This window comes from Motacilla alba, chromosome 20 (assembly GCF_015832195.1).
Source record: "Motacilla alba alba isolate MOTALB_02 chromosome 20, Motacilla_alba_V1.0_pri, whole genome shotgun sequence".
In the NCBI taxonomy this organism is placed as follows: Eukaryota; Metazoa; Chordata; class Aves; order Passeriformes; family Motacillidae; genus Motacilla; species Motacilla alba.
Window position 1 is genome coordinate 10,298,951 of NC_052035.1, and position 10,038 is coordinate 10,308,988.

The following is a 10,038-nucleotide window of genomic DNA, read 5'->3' on the forward strand; positions in this document are numbered from 1 at the left end:
GCCCAGGGCTTTTTTAGATAGCGGCACAGGTCCCAGCACAGGCCATATCTGGGCATGGTGAGGCATTTACAGGCACGGCTCTGTGCTTCAGGAGAAAAAAAAAGGAAAAGGAAAAAAAAAGGAAAACCCTGCATCTGTTAGAGATGTCAGTCACCTGCTTCCCTTGAGCCTCCTGAGCACCACCAGCAACTGTTCCAACTGCTAAAACCTTTGACTATCAAATCCTGCTTTAGTCAAGACATATCTGTGTCTGAAAGCCTTCCCCTTGCACACAAGGGGGTCATCCACCCGCTCTGCTCCTCCGTACAGACTGCTCTGGAAAAACACAGACTAACCCAGGGATGCTCGCCGGTGCTGCTTACACAGTGCAAGCAAAAACACCTCAACAGCATCACGGGTGCTGCAGTGGTCAGGAGACAGCAGCCCACAGGGACACTGCTCCACCTCTAGGTGCCCCCCAAGGTGCTCAGAGCTGGGCATGTACAGCTGGTTAAGCCTGGCCTAGCCCAACCTGCCCGGTGCTGGCAGTCACCCAGCACGCAGGATCACAGTGGTGACCAGCAAGCAGGCCCGCAGTGCTGGAGCAACCCACGGCTCCCATCACCCCTCATCCTACTGGGATACCCCCAGCCATCCACGGCTCCATGGGCTCCTGGTTGAGGTCCAGCCTCCATACCTCACACCTCGCACGTGTTCCAAGGTGTGGGGAATGCAGATGAGTGTCGGCATGACAGCACGAGGGCAGAGGGGCGCAGCTCAGGCAGGCTGTGCCATCTCCCCAAATACACACAGGGCAGAACTGTGCAGGCCAATGCCAACCAAACCAGAACAATCTTGGCCTCACGTCATCGCCTCCAACCACCTTGGTCACCTCCACCTTCAGCCTCACAGCACAAACACAGCTTCAACAACTCCTCAGCAAGAACCTACTTTGCCTCGGAGGGAAACTGAGGCAGGCGAGCGACACAACTTGTCTGCACCCCCAGCGAGCCAGCAGTGGAGTCCATGTTCTCTCTTGGCTCCCATCCTTGGAGCGCTGGGCTGCTCTCAGCGTGACCCCCCGCATCCCAGTGGGAAGGCAGCTCTCAGCATCGCTGCCCGCTGGGCTGAGGTCAAGAGCAACTTCAGCATCACGCGGCAAACATTTAACCCAGCATCTTCTCTGGGAGGCACCCGCCAGTGCGGCACTGAAACCAGCCCTGGGCTTTCCGGGGAGGGATCCGAGCTGAGGAGCGAGGAGATTTCTCTTGCTAGGAACACACCACCCCCTCGCCCACAGTCACTGCTAAGTGCAAGATGTGGTGAAAGTCTTTAAAAATAGATATATTCCCAAGCAATTCATGCCGCTTGCATCTGGCAGGGCAAACCTAGCATGGAAGCTCTTTCTTACTGACTAAAAAGGATTGTTAGCAGCTCGAGGCTCGTGCAACCTTGACTCTCTCCTCCTCTCTTCAGGGCCTTCTCTTGTTCTTGGCCTAAACCAGTCCTGGGAAACACAAGGGAAGCCCTGCCCAGCTAGGCTGGTGTCAAAGGCAGGGAAAGATACTGCAGTGCAGTGCTGATCTCTTCTGCAATCGGACGTGCAGACTAGCCCGAGTGCTGAGTCAGCACAATTTCTTTTTTGATTGGTTGATCTGAGTAACATATTTTCAATGTATGCTAAAGGGGCAGCAATTAATACCTTTTCCCCCTTTCCCCACTTTCCCAAACCGCTTCGAATCCAATGCACAAATCTCACCCCCAAAGTCACACTCTGGTCCTAAATATTCTGAGGCTCTTTCATTTTTAATTTAGGGCATTAAAAAAAAAAATTTGCAATCTAAGCGATGCTCACTTTGATCGACTTGTGCTGCTGCAGCTAAAATATCTGTCCTGCAGGTCAATCTAATCATGCTTAATAGCAGTTTATTCTTCAACGCAACATTTTTCACGTTGGGTCGACAGTTTTAAATGAGATTGCTGATGCACCCCTTTACTAATGCTTTTACCAGGGCCAGCACATCCCTTGAAATACTTGTGCAATAAAATGCTTTATTGCTCTTGATGAATGCACTATTAAACTTGAATTGCAAACATGCCCCCCCTTTAAAAAAAAAAAAAATAGAGGGTGCTAGAATTTATGGGACCACCTGTCTTCCAACATTAAGTAATAGTAACAACTGTAATAATGGATCATCAGTAACAAACACGCAAAAGTACAGAAAAAAGAAAAACCCGCCAGGGAAAACCGCATGGCACAAATTTGTCCCTGTGCTCTCATGTGCACGTGCGAAATATCCATCTTATACCTGCCGGTAGTTCCGCTTACATGCGGGGAATTCATCTCCAGAACGGCTGGATTTTGTGAGGCATAGAATAGAAAAATTTAACTAATTTGGTCCACTGGATTTATGGCTTTTACAATTCTCAGAGCTCCTGTTTCTGTGCCTGGCACTGCACAGTCCTCGGCTCGCAGGATGGATGGGCGCACCTGAGCATCCCAGCGCTGCGGGTCCAGCACGAGTGCTCCTCGTATCACACCCACCACGGCTCTCAGGGCCAGGAGATGCTCACCAATTTATAGAAAGCTTAAGAAGGCTTTAATTTAGCTGTAAAATAGAGCGGGCCCAGTGCAATGTAACGGCCGCAGTTTTAATCCAAAGAGGTGTGAAAGGGATGAAGAGCAGCCACGGAGCAGAAGAACGGCGCAAAGTGGTTGGTGAAGGCCTGCAGCCATCACCTGCTCCCAGTGGTGTCAACAGCAAGGCTACCATGGCTCTTGGGGGGCCACATCCAACCCATTCCATTTGTAACACCATCCAAGCTCAGGTGACACCGTCCGTGGCAAAGCTTCCCCTGCCACCTCCGCTGCCATGCTGCGAGACAGCGCTCAGAATTATACCTTTGAAAATATTTACATAAAAAATAAATCTGAGCACTTAGCGACTTCCTAAAGTTAGCAATTCCATGTGATTAACAAGCGTATTAATTCAGAGAGGCGGGGGGAAGGAGATAAAAATTGCATTACAAATGCAGGTATCTGCTGTAAATCAAACCATGAACACCTTTGAAAGAGCAACATGCAGTGGCACAGGGGTTTTAGTATAACCTGTGCTGAGAAGGGGAAGAAAACAGAGAGGGGGGGAAAGAAAAAGAAGATAAAAAGAAGATAGAAAAAAGGAAAAAAAGAAAAAGAAAAGGGAAAATGAAAAAAAAGGAAGGAGAAGGGAAATGAGAAGGAGTGGGTAAAAGGGTCAGCAAAGAAAGGAGGGGAATTTCATATATAAATTATATATTAGATGTAATGTTATGTTATATTCAGAATGGTGAGAATTGTCCTCATTTTTCACCCAGAGACTCAAGGTAACATTGCTGATTTACAAAGGAGCAGAATTGCAGTCCTGTGTGGACCCAGTGCCTTCCTGCCTGGGTTCAGCTCATTTCCCAGCATCCACCAGTTTCATATTTAAGCCTGACCCCAAAATGGGGCTGGACACCCACAGGACCAATCCTTGTGGGGTCATGGGGGCCAAGGATTGTCCCCAGGCAGGATGGCTGCTGGTGGGGCTGAGCCCAGGGATTGCTGCATCCCTGCAGCTGGGTCCTGAGGGACTGCGCCGCAGCCATCCAGGAACACCCCGGCTTTCCAGGGCCCAGCACAACCAGAGCATCTGAAAAAGCCATCATAATGGGCTCACCAGCCATCCTCTGGTGCAAACCCACCCTTCCCAAAGCCACCTGGCAGAAAAAGCAAAGGCTCCTCCTCTGCTGGGAAGGGGCTCAGCGCTGCCCACGCCTCCATCAGCCATGGTATTTAATTTAAACAACAACAACAACAAAAAGCACTTTGATAAACCCCACAAATCCTACAGGTAGGAAATCTCCCCAACAGCCCAACCTGCCTTTTCTCACCCACTACTCACGAGCACCTGCTTGAGTCTGATCCCCCTTGGCGTACCTGGAACAAGTGATGGCGGCGCTCACCGTGAATAGAGACGGATAAAGACTCCCCAAAATCCAAACTCAGAGCCTCGACTGTCCCCATGCCTGGGGGAGGATGCTGCCATGGGAAAGACTTGATTAACCTCTCCATGACATGTCCTGGCACTACACCTACCAAACGATGCCTGAGGAGCCCGTGAGCAAGGCGAAGATGGGGTTGTGATTGCAGGGAAATCACTCAGCAGCCCCACAGAGATGGAAACTGGAGTTTAGGGGACTGGGGAGCGGCTTTTGGAGGAGTTCAGCTTTGCACATCATTGCAACTTCACAGAAACACAAGGAAATTTGGGGCTGGAAGCTTTAAACCCTCGGATGTGACTCCCGCCTAGGCAGAACGTTAAACATGTCTTTGAACCAAATTTCTTTTATCTTGCCACATTATTGTAGGACCCTGGAAAAATAGCCAACTGTTTTACATTGGAAAATGTTACAAAGGAAAAGGCTTCCAGAATTAAAGGATCTAATTTTCTTGTTTAAGATCCCTATATTCAGGGCATTCCTCTGGCTTTAGCTGTGATCCGCTGACTCGATGGCTCACCACACTGACAAGGAAGGTGTCCTCCTCACCAGTTTTCAGCACAAAAAGTTTTAATGTGGGAAAGATTCAAAAAGCGGAATTTGCACACTAATTTAAAGCTAGAACACCGCACGCCCGAGTCACAACTGTTGTCTCCTTTTCCTCTCCCTTCTTCTCCCCCCACCATCCACCTCCTTTTGTTGTTCCTAGATTTAGAGATCAGCCAGCTTTGTTGGCTATCCAGCCTTATTTTTGGGGTAAAAAGGGTCGATGGGGAAGCAGAAGAAGGGAGTGATTGGCCTGCATCCCTGTTAAAACCCAGGAGCGGACAGCCAGCTTTCCTCTGGCATCGCCTTTCAAAGCCCATGCCGCAGTCAGCATATTGAATATTTAATGTCCTGATGAGCATTTCCACCTGCTGACACAGGCAAAGTGACAGAACAATACACGCGCTGGAACAAGATCATCAATTGACTCCCCAGTCAGTCTGCCGGGTCAGGCAGTTAAAAAAAATAATAATATAAAATAATCTGTCTGTCTTTCTCCCCCGCCTTGCCCGGGGTCACACAATGCTCCTCTGAGAAGGATTCCCACCTGAAATACATACTTCTTTACATTCCATAGCTTGCCAGGTTCATATGGGCATATAAAGAAGTATGTCTCTCAAGCAGGTAGTTTCAATATGCGCATTTATATGGCCACAGGAGGAAAAATAACGCTGATTTACAATTTGCATCCTGAGAGTGAGTTATGGCTCAGTTCAAACCAGCAGACTTTCCTCCTGCCCAGCCCATGTGCAGACAGACACACACCCCAGCTCCCTATCCTTGCCGGTAATGCTGGGCTGAGCCCTCGGCAGATGATGGATTTTGGGTCCAGGGAAGGGGAACTGCATAATTCAGTGGACACAAAGAAGCAGAAGTCCAGTGGCTGCCCTAGCAGGGGATCTTAGAAACGTAAACGGCACAGTGTAAAAGCCAGCCTCCCACTCCACCTAAAAAGTAGGTGTTTCATTCTAAATCATAAACTTCTAGCATTTTAAAAAGACAGAAATGTGGTTTAGAGGAAAGCCTTTGCTGTACACGCATATGGGTTTCATTCCAGACAAAGCCATGTGGGAGAAAGTTAAATATCTATCAATTCCCAATTGCCTCCATCCTACAATTTGGAAACAAAAAGCCAATTTGTTTTCAGAAAGCCAAGAATCGAATGGCAAGCTACTGATTTACAAACCACCACCGGGAAGGACTGCTCCATTCGCCAGAGTAAGAGAACTCATCAGCCCCAGACACGCGATTGCTTTATCAGTAAGTAGAGATTAAAGCATAGGAAGAAGAAAGCATCTTACCTAGTGAATCCAATGATTTTTCCTCTGCTGGTCACTGGGAGCGAGACACTACCCCCACAGATAAACAACCCCCAAAAGACAGCACATGCCTTTTGGCACGTTCAGGGCATTAACAATAAAAAAAAGAATTAAAAATTGCTTCTAATAACTCATCCGGTTGAGCTCCACGCCAGCTAAGGGGCTTTGGGAAGACCTGCAGACATAAAAGGCAGCCAAGGCGAGGTGCTGGGAGCTCGGGCCAAAGCCTCGCCGAGTTCTTCCCGCATCCCCCGTGGGCTGCGCGCCCGGCCGGCACCGCGCTGCGCCCCGCCAGGCTCGGTCCCGCACGCAGCCCTGCCTCTGCCTCGGCCCCTCTCCCTCGCCTCCCTCGCAGCCGCGCTGAGCTTTAAAGCTCCCTGAACAATGTGGGCCGAGTGGCAGGGCTGCGCCGGCCGCCCGGGCTGAATGGGAGACTATAATGGGCAGGATTTAGGCAGGAGCGCGGCGGAGGTCACGGCGGGCGCTGCCTGCTCGCTCAGCAGGGCGGGCACGGTGCCTCCTCACCTGCGCCCGCCGCGGCCGCCGATCGATACCAATTTACAGGCAAATGTGCAATGGCTGCCTCCGTGTTAATGAATTTTACCGTTCCTCACAGTCTTCTAATGAACCCTTTAAAGAGGGTTTAAGTAAACTTAGCAAGTGGCAAACTAAGCACTTTGGAATACCTAATTGCATCGATGCGTCTGGCTGCTTTTTAAAATATCACCGCTAGCTGGGGAGCAAATATTGCCCTGCGCCCCATCGACTTCCAGCAGCACGGAAAAGCAAAGGCCGCGTGGAGCCCGGGTGTAAACCCGCTGTGCTCGGCCCCAAGCCCCAAAATCGCTTCACACCCCGCATGCAACACCAGCACATGCCTCGGTCCTGGCTCTGCACAGCTTCCCCCTCATTCCATCAGTTTGTTGGCCCTTTTAACCATCATTATTTGTCTCATTTAAAGGCAAATTTCAACCTTTAGTTTGGATTAAGGAGAAGAGAGATGGAGCTGTGGCACTGGTGTAATGCATGACTGCAGTGAAATTAAAGCAAAGGGAGAGCTGAAGAGTGTGAGGGAAAGTCAGAGTAATTCAAATTAAAAGAAAAAAACCCAAACAAATAACAAAAACAAAGTGGTGGTGATGGGGTGTTGCATAGCCAAGCACTTCATGGTATTGAATTTCCTTCAGACTGACAGCAGTAGGACAGCTACTGGACTTCTTGGGCTGTTAAACATCTGCACCTCGTACTCAATTTGATTTCCTCAAATGCCTTTGACATGGGCTGTCCTAAACAGTCCCCAACTTCTGCAGACCAGCGGGACAGCAGCTGCCAGCCACCTAAAGCGAGCCCTGTGGAAGAGCTTTAGAAAAATGACCTTATAAATCCTTACTAGAACTGAAGACAATGACACAACCACAGCAGCAGAGTTCATCACGGCGATTTAAATTTGCTTTGAGGTTCTGGGTGCAATCTGATGCTTTCCAGGGTTGTGCCATTTGGTGTGGGAGCAGACAAATGGCCATGATGGTGCCTTTAATGTAACATCAGAGGCACCCTGTGGATCCCATCCTCCAGCTACCACCAGGAGTAGAGCGCTGGTGGGAGAACATCAGCCACTATCCTCAACCCACTTGGGCTGGCTGAGCTCCTACGCTTGCTCTTGGCAGAAAAACATGCGCAATGAAACTGTGGCTGCTCTGGAGAGAAAAATGGATGGAGACCTGGATCATGCAGAGGCCAAGGGGCAAATAAAAGGGGAGGGAAGAGCCTGAGGTATTGCCTGAAGGCGAAAGGGGAAGGAGCGGGGTGAGAGGGATGGAAAGCAACATGCTGTATATTATATCCCTGCTCTGCCCAGGGCTCAAGGTGCCGCTCAGGTCCAAGTGTCAAAGTCAAACTGAAGCTGTGCAGCACAAACCTTTGGGGACTTTGTATCCAGCCCCTGTGCAGGGCTGGGCACTGGGAAAGGGAGATGCCAACAGGAATGAGGTGGAGGCAGGTGCTGATCCCAGCACAGCCCATGGCAGAGAGACTGGGCTCAGACCTTGGGAGCCACAGACACAACCATCTGCTCGAGAGGAACCCAGCAATTAAACTGACAGCACAAATCATAGATTTCTGCCTATACAATTACACAGTGCACACTCCCTCAGGCACAGGCACACATATACCTGGATCCACACTCCCCACACAGCCTGGAGATGGGCTGTGTCTGGGTGATACATTGCACCTGCTTGTATATAGCATTTATGTACCTATGCATAAAGATGCATATAAAATATCCATATGCATGCTATAAAAGGTACCTAAATCTGCACGAGTGTGTGTGTGCACCACAGTATCCACCTCACCAAACTGGTGTCTATATATTCATGTGGTAGGTACCACCACTATCATATAAAACATAATGACCACAGTCAACTCTGAGTTGCAGAAGCAATAACAGTCAATTGATGCTACACTTCATGTAACCTGAATTCCAAACCCTTGCAGGGAAACCTAACTTCTCCTCCTCCCATATTCCCTTTCTGATCTCCACAAACCATGCGCCTGCAATTAATACTCATTTCTCGGCATTTTAACAGTTAATCACTACAGCATTGAGATCACTGCAAGTTAGGCTAAGTTTAACCACCTCTCACCCTTTTGCTCTGCCTGATATCAGCTTATAGCACTAGTTTGTTGCAAATAAATAAATAACGCCCCAATCCCCCCAGGTGTCATTAGCCAGCCTGTGTCTGAATTAGGCATTTAAAGGCCGGTTTAACCTTGCAGAACGGTTGCATGTCAAAGTTCTAACATTTCAGTTCAGATTATTCTAGTGCACTGCTTGCTCTGCAGTTTGTTAGTTTTTGGTTTTTTGTTTTTGTTTTTCTTTTTTTTTTTTTTTTAAATGCGGAGAATGCCACAGCAGAACAAAAAAAAAAAAAAAAAAAAAAAAAGAGGGGGGTGAGGTTTCCTAAGCGATCCACAGATTAAACACATATCCAGCAAATCCCCACACAGACACACACACACACACACACACATACATTTGTGTATGCAGAAGCCCACATTTAAGTCCCCGGGTAAGTTGGATTGGCAGGTAAGTCCTGCATTGGCCAGGAAAAGTGTTTAAACCAAGCTGAGCTGGTAGCGGTTAAAGGCAAGACAGGGAGCAGAAGAGAGGGGGGAAAAAAAAAGAAGACATACCAGTTAGGAGCTTCTGTTGCAGCAGAGGACTCACCAGAGCACTAGCTGAAAGCTGAATCAGCTTTCGAGAGTTAGGGATGCATAGAGGAGGGTCATGGAATCACAAGGTAATAATGCGCTTCATGCTGCAGCCGTCAGCCTTCTCCTTATAGCCAATCTCTAATGCAGGAAGGGAACAGAGAGCAGGCCCAGGGATGGGATTAGTCCTCACTTGGAGAGAAAAAAAAAATAAATAAATAAAAAAAATCACCAGGCAAACCCTCCCCTCCCACCCACCCTTACCTCGCCCCCGCCGCCCAGCACCGCCACAACTCCATCCCTCCGTGCCCGCTGCTGCACCGCATCGCAGCGCGGTGCCGCGGGGTGCGGGGAGGCAGCGCGGTGCCGCGGGGGCTGCGCGGGGCGGGCGGGGAGCGCGCTCGGGCAGCGCCGCGGCCAGCCGGGGGTTAAGGAGCAGCCACCGTGCCCGCCCGGATTGCAGCACACCTTGATGCGAGAGGCTGCGCCGGCACAAGTGCCTGCGCCCCCCCCCCCCCCCACCACCCCCTTCCTCCTCCTCCTCCTCCTCCTCCTCCTCCTCCTTGTCACCCCCCCCCCCCCCCCGGGGGTCAGCCCGGGCTGGGGGTCAGGCTGCGGGGGGATGCACACGGCTTGGGGGGGGGCTGGCGGAGGGAGGGGGCAGCTCTGGTCAGGACGCGAGTCCACCTTTCCAGTGCTTATATACCCAACGAAGCATCCCAAACACGCACCCCCGGGCGCGCGGCCCCTGCTCCTGCTCTTCCCTCCCTGACCATATTTAGTCAACCACGGCAAAAAATAGCCCGTCAGCTGGAGCCTGCCGAGCAGGGCTTGGAGTTCAATCGCTCCTCGCAGCCCATTGACTACTGGTCCTGCAGGGTCCTGACTCTGCCTTTTTTTTCCCCTCTGCTATTTTTAGCTAGGCCAAATAAAGAGGGAGCTCATCTTACTACTCTGTGCCGGC

At 50.2% G+C, this 10,038-nt stretch overlaps 1 long non-coding RNA gene across 1 annotated transcript; it reads right to left on the minus strand.

Moving 5' to 3' along the window:
• Positions 1-8,740: 8,740 nt before the first annotated feature.
• On the minus strand, positions 8,741-9,579 carry LOC119710107. Its single transcript, XR_005259503.1, has 2 exons — positions 9,339-9,579; positions 8,741-9,215 (listed from the first exon to the last, which is right to left on the minus strand). It is a non-coding gene; the product is annotated as an uncharacterized LOC119710107 (long non-coding RNA).
• Between the last annotated feature and the right edge of the window lie 459 nt (positions 9,580-10,038).